Source organism: Martes martes (assembly GCF_963455335.1).
Source record: "Martes martes genome assembly, chromosome: 4".
NCBI lineage: Eukaryota > Metazoa > Chordata > Mammalia > Carnivora > Mustelidae > Martes > Martes martes.
The window spans coordinates 88728570-88737129 of NC_137891.1; the positions used below are offsets into that span (position 1 = coordinate 88728570).

The following is an 8560-nucleotide window of genomic DNA, read 5'->3' on the forward strand; positions in this document are numbered from 1 at the left end:
TTGCCTTCTCTGATCTTTTAATTTCAACAGCTATATCAGCTCCACTTTTAAACAACTATTTTATAATTACATACACTTATTTCTCTCTCATAAAACAAATACAATTGTATTTACTTTTTTCTTTGTTTTTAAACTACATTTTCTGAACATATTTTCACAAGAATCCTTCAGGGTGGTAGGTAGATTTGATTAACACAATTTTTTATATAAGATTTCCTCCAAAATGGGAAATTAAAAAGCCAACTATCATATGAAATTACATGCAACATGACAAGTAATTGATAAAATTAGACCTAATGCCTCTAAACTTCCTTCTGACAATATTCCTTAACTCCCTGTCAGAAACCTGGGAGTCGTCTTTAGGCCATCCTTTCCCTTATCATCTGCTCATATCTAAGTCTTCAGCAAAACCTCCTTCTTCTCATCCTCTCTCTCCTTACCTCTTTTATCACCTTAACATAAAGGTTCAGTCTGGGTAGGACGGATTTTCTCACCCATCTAAATTTTCAAGTCAATCAAGCAAAAAAAAGGGATCACATTAAAAAAGCAATGATATAATATAAAAGTTCACATTCACAATTGCTTCAACTAAATTATTCAGTTATCAAAGCAAGAAAAGGTCAGTCAAGAGAAGGTGCCTATGGGACGCCTGGGTGACTCAGTTGGTTAAGCCACTGCCTTCAGCTCAGGTCATGATCCCAGGGTCCTGGGATTGAGTCCCACATGGGATTCCTTGCTCAGCAGGGAGCCTGCTTCTCCAACTACCTGCTCTGCCTGCTGCTCCCCCTGCCTGTGCTGGTGCACGCGCTCTCTCTCTCTCTCTCTTTGACAAATAAATAAATAAAATCTTTAAGAAAAAAAGAGAGAGAAGGTGCCTATATGTTGTTGTAGCCTTGATTCATAAAATAATAATATAATAGTAGTAACAACAACAACAATGATAGCTCACATTTCCTGTGCTTACTAAATGTCAGGTATAGTTACTGTACCATGTACTTTACATATGTTAATTTCCTTTAATTCTTGCAACATCTTTGAGAAGGAAAGATCATTACTATTCCCATTTTTCAGAAGAACAAACTGAAGTTAAGAAAGGATTGATAAGGGACGCCTGGGTGGCTCAGTGGGTTAAAGACTCTGCCTTGGGCTCGGGTCATGATCCCAGGGTCCTGGGATCGAGCCCCGCATCGGGCTCTCTGCTTAGCCGGGAGCTTGCTTCCTCCTCTCTCTCTCTGCCTGCCTCTGCCTACTTGTGATCTCTGTCTGTCAAATAAATAAATAAAATCTTAAAAAAAAAAAGATTAAAACCTTTGTTTAAAAAATTTTTTAAAAAATTAAAATTAAAATTAAAAAAAAAAGAAGAAAGGATATATAAATGCCTAGTCAGGTAATTAATGAAACCACATATTGGCAAGGATCTGCAGATTCAGAATTCAATTCTACCATTAACTACCATTAACTAGTCAAACCATCTTCTTGTCTCTGAACATTAATTTTCTCATCTGTAAAATAAGAGGTCTGGACTAGGTGATTAAAAATATTCCTTCCAGCTTTGATACTTTGTGATGATATTTTGTATCTGTTTATTTCTGTCTCCAAGATGAAACTGAATAACAGCAAGGGTGAGAAAGTCAAAGGTCTCCCAAGGGTTGAATTGTTCATTCCTCTGTCTTCTGGGAGTATAAAGGTAAAGGATAGGATGAAGATTTTAGCCAATACACTGAAATGGTAAACTAAATAATGGCCCCCCCTAAGATGTCTATTCCCTAACTGCTGGATCCTGTGATTATGTGATGTTACTTGATGAAATGGATTTGCAAATCTGTTTAAGATTATGGGCCTTAATACATGGAGATTACCCTGGATTATCTGGGTCATCCAAATCTAATCGCTTGAGCCCTTAAAAACAGACAAATTTTTCCAACTAGAGTGAAAAAAATATGTAGCAGGAGAGATGGCAAGAGTCAGAGAGATTCAAATATGAGGGACCCAATCTACCTATGGAAGGGGCCACTAACTAGGAGATACAGGCAGCCTTAGAAAATGAGAATGACTTCTGGATGGCACACAGCTAGGAAATGGGGTTACAGCCACACTGAATTCTGCCAATGATCAGAGTAAGCCTAGAAGGGTGTTCTCCTGTAGAATCCTGAGAAAGAAACATAGCCCTACTGACACCTTGATTTCAGTCTTTTGAGACACTAAGTCAAGGAACCAGACATGCCATGTGGTACCCAGATTTCTGACCTAAAGAACTGTAAAATAATAAATTTGCATGTTTTAAGTGCTAAACTTGTGGTAATTTGTTATGGTTTCTCAGTTGGAGTGCTCAAGACCTATTTAGTCTTTATCATATACCTATGTTCACAGACCAGAATTTGAGTTTTAACTATACTCCTTACTGTTTTAGCTTCTGAACAATATATTAGGATTGAAGGTTGATACTTAAATTCTCATTTTTTATTAAGATATAATTGACATATAGTGTTATATTAGTTTCAGGTATACAACATAATGATTTAATATTTGTATATATTGCCAAGTAATCACCACAATAAGTCTATTCAACATCTGTCACCATACATAATTATAATTTTTTCTTGTGATGTGAACTTTTGAGACATACGCTGTTAGCAACTTTGAAATATACAATATAATATTACTAACTATAGTCATCATGCTATACATTATCCCCAGGATTTATCCATTTTATAACTGAAAGTTTATGCCTTTTGACTCCCTTCACTCATTTCACCCACCCATCCCACTTGCCACCTCTGGCAACCAACAATGAATTGCTACTTAGATTAAATGTGAATTTGAAGAAGATATTGCAGGGCACCTGGGTGACTCAGTTGGCTGAGCTTCTGCCTTCTGTGAATTCAGCTTTGTTTTTGTTTTATTTTAGATTCCATAAATAAGTGAGGTCCTTCAGTACTTGTTTTTCTCTGTCTGACTTATTTCACTTAGCATAATGCCCTCAATAACTATTCATGTGGTTGCAAATGGCAATATTTCCTTCCTTTTTATGTCTGAGTATTATTCCATTGTGTGCATATGTATATATTTTAGTGAAAAATGCATTGGATTTTGATAGGGATTGCATTGGCTCTGTAGGTTGATGTGGGTAGCATAGACATTGTAAATTATTCTTTCTTCCAATTAATGAGCATGGAATATCTTTCCACTTGCCTGTGTCTTTTTCAACTTATTTAATCAATATCTTATAGTTTCCAGAGTACAGGTCTTTCACCTTGGTTAAATTAATCCCTGGTATTTCATTCTTTTTGATGCAACTAAAAGTGGGATAGTTTTCTTAGTTTCTCTTTCTGCTAGTTAATTATTAGTGTATAGAAATGCAACAGATTTTTGTATACTAATTTTAAAAATTTAAATTCAATTAGCCAACATATTTTTGATATAATATTCAATGATTCATTAGTTTCATATCACATCCAGGGCTCATCACATCACATGTATTTTGATTTTTATCCTGCAACTTTACAGAATTTGTTTACTAGTTCTTGGTTGAGTTCTTAGATTTTTTTACACATACTATCATGTCATTTGCAAAGAGTCATAGTTTTGCTTCTTCGTTACCAATTTGGGATCACTTTTATTTCTTTTCCTTGCCTAATTACTCTGTCCAGGACTTACAAAACTTAAAAAAAAAAAAGATTTTATTTATTCATTTGAGAGAGAGAGAGACAGAGAGAGCACAAGCAGGAGATGAGTCAGAGGGAGAAAGGGAGAAGCAGACTCCCAGCTAAGTTGGGAGCCTGACCTGGGGCTTGATTCCAGGACCTAGAGATCATGTCTTGAGCCAAGGACAAGTACTTAACCTCTGAACTACCCAGGTGCCTTTTTATTTCTGTGGCATTAACTGTAATGTCTTATTTATCTTTTTAAAGATTTTATTTATTCATTTGAGACAAAGAGATACGGAGAGAGAGAAAGTGCAAGTGGGAGGAGGGGCAGAGGGAGAGGGAGAAGCAGTCTCCCCACTGAACAAGGACCCTGATTCAGGGTTCGATCCCAGGACCCCAGGATCATGACCTGACCTGAAGGCAGAAGCTCAACCAACTGAGCCACCCAGGTGCCCTGCAATGTTTTTTTAAAATTCTCATTTAATCTAAGTAGCAACAAAATAAGTTTCTAGCCTTTTAGTACTTGCCTGTCATTGAATATTAGCCCAGGTGTCAACTCTGCATTTTAAGAATCAGGTTTTTGGACTTCTGCCCCCAGCCATGACGCAATACAGTAACCAGATTTGTCCATCTGCCTTAACAATTGGGCAAAATTCCAGGAAAAAGCATTTCAGATATTAAACAATAGGTAGCATAGGATAGAGAACACTGAGAGAAAGTAAATAAATGAGGCAAACACTGCGAATGCCCTGGTTCACTTCATTGTGAAAGTTTCTAGGCCACAGCGCAAGGAAAGGATATGAAAACAGAGTTCAGTGATCTCCATTCAGTAATGAAACAAAATTCAGAGTTCAAGGAGATCAAGGTACCTAGAAATTATGTGGCAAAGTCTTGGAGAGGAGAGAGATGCACATATAGAGAGATCTAGAGATCCACAGAGGATTCCCCTAAACTCTTTAGCAGAATGTTAATTAGCACATGACAGCCAAAGGAAAGATCATTAGAGAGAATGGAATTAGAGAGAATGGAATAATGGAATGTGGAATAAGATCCAGAGCTTACACAGGGCTAGGCATGGTCTGTGTTCCCACCAGTCAGAATTTAAATGATTTTTACCATACATAAAATCATCAGATGGGTATTGCTTTAGTAAAGAGGCAAAACTAGCACTGGACTAAAGCTATTCTGATCCCACCCAACAAAAATTAATAGCTAGTCTTAAAGGAATCAAATTATATCTAAGTAACTATGTCCAAAAGCAAAAAACACTTAAAGAAATACAACTGAACCTTGAACAACATGGGGGTTCAGGGTGCTAACCTCCCATGCAGTTGAAAATCTACAGATAACATTTGGCTCCCCAGGACTTAAGTACTAATAGCTTACTGTTGACTAGAAACCTTCTTGATAACATAATATCACACATTTTTTTGATTCTTATAATGTAATCTAGATAAAAGAATGTTATTAAAATCATAAGAAAGAGAAAATACATTTTCAGTACTGTACTGTATCAAAAAAAATCCTCTGTGTATAAGTGGACCCACAGAGTTCAAACCCATGTTGTTCAAAGGTCAACTGTACTAAAAAATTCATCAATCACCTTTGTAAAATTTACAATGTCTAGCATCTATCCAAAATTATCAGGCATACAAAAGGGCAAGAAACTCAACTTATAGTAAGAAGGAAACAAAAATCAATAATTGAAAATTCAATTCATTCAACTGAATAAATTGAAAAATCAATAGACTTGGAGGTTACAAAGTAATAGATTTATTAGACAAGAACATTAAAACAGCTATTGTTAGTGCATTTATATGTTCAAGAAGGTAGGGAATTCATGCACATGATAAGGAGAGACAAGAAAAAGTATATGTATTTGATATATATTTAAATTGTAATTTCACAATAAAATTTTAAAATTAAAATTTACAGCTTTTGGTTTTTTGCTTAGAGCAGGTGAAAGTGCAGCTGTCTTTGGTTTTCCCGAATCCAGGTTTATCTGACACCCACTGCCTCTACCATGTTGCCTAAGTTCCACCCCAATGAGATCAAAGTCATATACCTGAGACACACCAATGGGGATGTTGGTGTCACACCTGCCCTGACCCCAAAGATTGGCACCCTGGATCTGTCTCCAAAAAAGCCTGGTGATGACATCATCAAGGCAACTGGAATGGAAGGGTGTAAGGATTACAGTGAAACTAACCATTCAGAACAAACAGGACCAGATTGAAAGCGGTACATTCTGCTTCTTCCCTGATTATCAAAGCCCTCAAGGAACCACCAAAAGACAGAAAGAAACCAATATTAAGAATGGCGGAAATTTAACTTTTGATGAGACTATGAAAATTGCCTGATAGTCGTGGTGCCAATCTTTAGCTAGAGAACTCTCTGGAACCATTAAAAAGATCCTGGGGGCTGCCTAAATTGTGGGCTGCAATGTTGTTGGCGGCCACCCTCATTACATCATAGATGACATCAATAGTGGTGCAGTGAAATGCCCAACTAGTTAAGAACAACAAAGGAAAATATATTTTTTAAGATTTTATTTATTTGACAGAGAGAGAGAGAGAGATCACAAGTAGGCAGAGAGGCAGGCAGAGAGAGAGGGGGGAAGCAGGCTCCCTGCTGAGCAGAGAGCCTGATGTGGGCCTCGATCCCAGGACCATGAGATCATGACCTGAGCTGAAGGCAGAGGCTTAACCCACTGAGCCACCCAGGCACCCCAAAGGAAAGTATTTTAATAAAGGATCATTTGACAAACAAAATATTAAAATTTATATAGATACATATATATGTATATGTATATATGTATGTATCACTGAACTTCTAAAGCAAACAAACATACAGTGTATGAGATGAAGTATAGACTGAATGGGATTGATAGCAGATTACACACAGAAAAAGATCAGTAAACTTGAAGGCATACCAGTAGAAACTACCCAAATTAAACAAAGGGGAAAAGACTGAAAAAACTAAACAGAACATCAAGAACTTTGGGACAACACCAGGTGTTTACTATGCTTGTAATCAGAGCCCAGAAAGAGAAGAAGACAAAAAAACATGTGGAAAATACTGGCCAGTATTTCCCCAAATTTGATAAAATGTATAGTCCAAAGATTCAAGTAACCCCAAACAGACAGCACAGAAAGAAAACCACACTAAGAAAATCATAATCAAATTGCTTAAAACTAGTGGTAAAGAGAAAACCTTAAAAGCAACTAGTAGGGGTGCCTGGGTGGCTCAGTCCATAAGCGGCTGCCTTTGGCTCAGGTCATGATCCCAGGGTCCTGGGATTGAGCCCCACATTGGGCTCCTGGCTTGGCAGAAAGCCTGCTTCTCCCTCTCCCACTTCCCCTGCTGTGTCTCTTGCTGTGTCTCTCGCTGTGTCTCTCTCTTTTTAAAAAAGCAACTAGTAAAAAAAGACACTATATACAGAAAGCCAGATAAAAATGACAGCAGACTTCTCATAAGAGCAGGAGAAACCAAAAGACTGTGAAACAATATCTTGAAATTCCTGAAAGAAGAAAAAGAACTGTAAACCTGGAATTCTATATCCAGCAAAAATACCTTTCAAAAACAAGATGAGGGGCAAGACTTTCAAAGTGGCAGCATTAGGACTTTCGTGAATCCTTTCCCACAAATGTAACAAAAATACTGACAAAACAGTAGAACTTAATAATTTAGACTTCAGAAATTAACCAAAAGCATGGAATCAACCAGAAAGTATTTAGCCACTGCACTTCATAGGAACAATGACATCTGTGGTGTTCTAATTGCAACTATTCCCACCCACCCAGCACCAGGGTGATAGCTGTCAAGAGTCAGCTCCAGTAGAGACAACTGATCTGTTTGGAGCTTTGTGAAATGCCCTATCCTCTTAAACTGTCAATATTTTGACAATATTTCAGAAGCTCCCTGGAAAAAAAAATTCTTGGGGCATTATCAACATTTCACCTAACTTGAAGTTCAGCTCCATGGAAAAGATTCTATTTATAGGAGTTATGGAAAACAATAGCAATCAGCTGGAAATGTTAACATTACAGCTAGTTGAAGCTGTGGATTTAGTTGGGGAAAAGATGAGTTGTATTAATTTTCTAGGACTACCATAACAAAGTGCCATAGACTCTGTGATTTAAATAAACAAACAAAAATGTATTTTCTCACAACTCTGGAGGTTGGAAGTCTGAAATTGAGGTGTTGACAGGGTTGGTTTCTTCTAAGGCCTCTCTCCTTGGCTTGTAGGTGGTCATATTTTCTCTGTGTCTCCACATTGTCTTCCTTCGGTGCATGTCTCTGTCCAAACTTCCTTTTATTATAAGGAAACTGGCCATATTGGGTTAGGCTCCATCCTAATGATCTTATTTTAACTGAATTACATCCTTACAGACCCTATCTCCAAGTACAGTCTCATTCTTAAATGGCTAAGATGTCAACATATGGATTTGTTGACAGAGGTCACAATTCAGCCCATACCAAAAAATCTGGCCCAAAGTTTAAAGGGAAAATTTAGGGGAAAAAAAAACTATATGACCACAGGGAACTTTGAAAAGCTCTGACATTCCTGAGAATCTAGAGGCGCTAGAAGACTGCACGTGCATACACAGGGAGATGTGCAAGGACAGGAAAAACCTGAGAGGGCTTGGTAACTTACATTTGGGTGACCTTGTCGCCCTTTGCTAGCAAAAAGTGAAAACTACAGCTAACTTGCAAACTACCTCAGATTTGAAGATTTGCCTTCACACACAAATCTTTGTGGTAAAAAGTGGAAGACTTCCTGGATCATTCAAAGAAAGAGTCTGGCCAGTCATTGACTAATCACCAAACTGAGCTAACAAAGGGGCTAATTCATAGAAACCTAGACTTTTAAATAAAAACAAAAAAATTTAAAAAGGAATGAGAGGACTCAG

The 8560-nt window shown here is 37.3% G+C and overlaps 1 pseudogene across 1 annotated transcript; it reads left to right on the forward strand.

The window, feature by feature from the left end:
* The first annotated feature begins 5670 nt into the window (after positions 1-5670).
* On the forward strand, positions 5671-6163 carry LOC308341632 (large ribosomal subunit protein uL11-like; annotated as a pseudogene). The gene has a single exon. The product of its transcript is annotated as a large ribosomal subunit protein uL11-like (transcript).
* The last annotated feature ends 2397 nt before the right edge of the window (positions 6164-8560 follow it).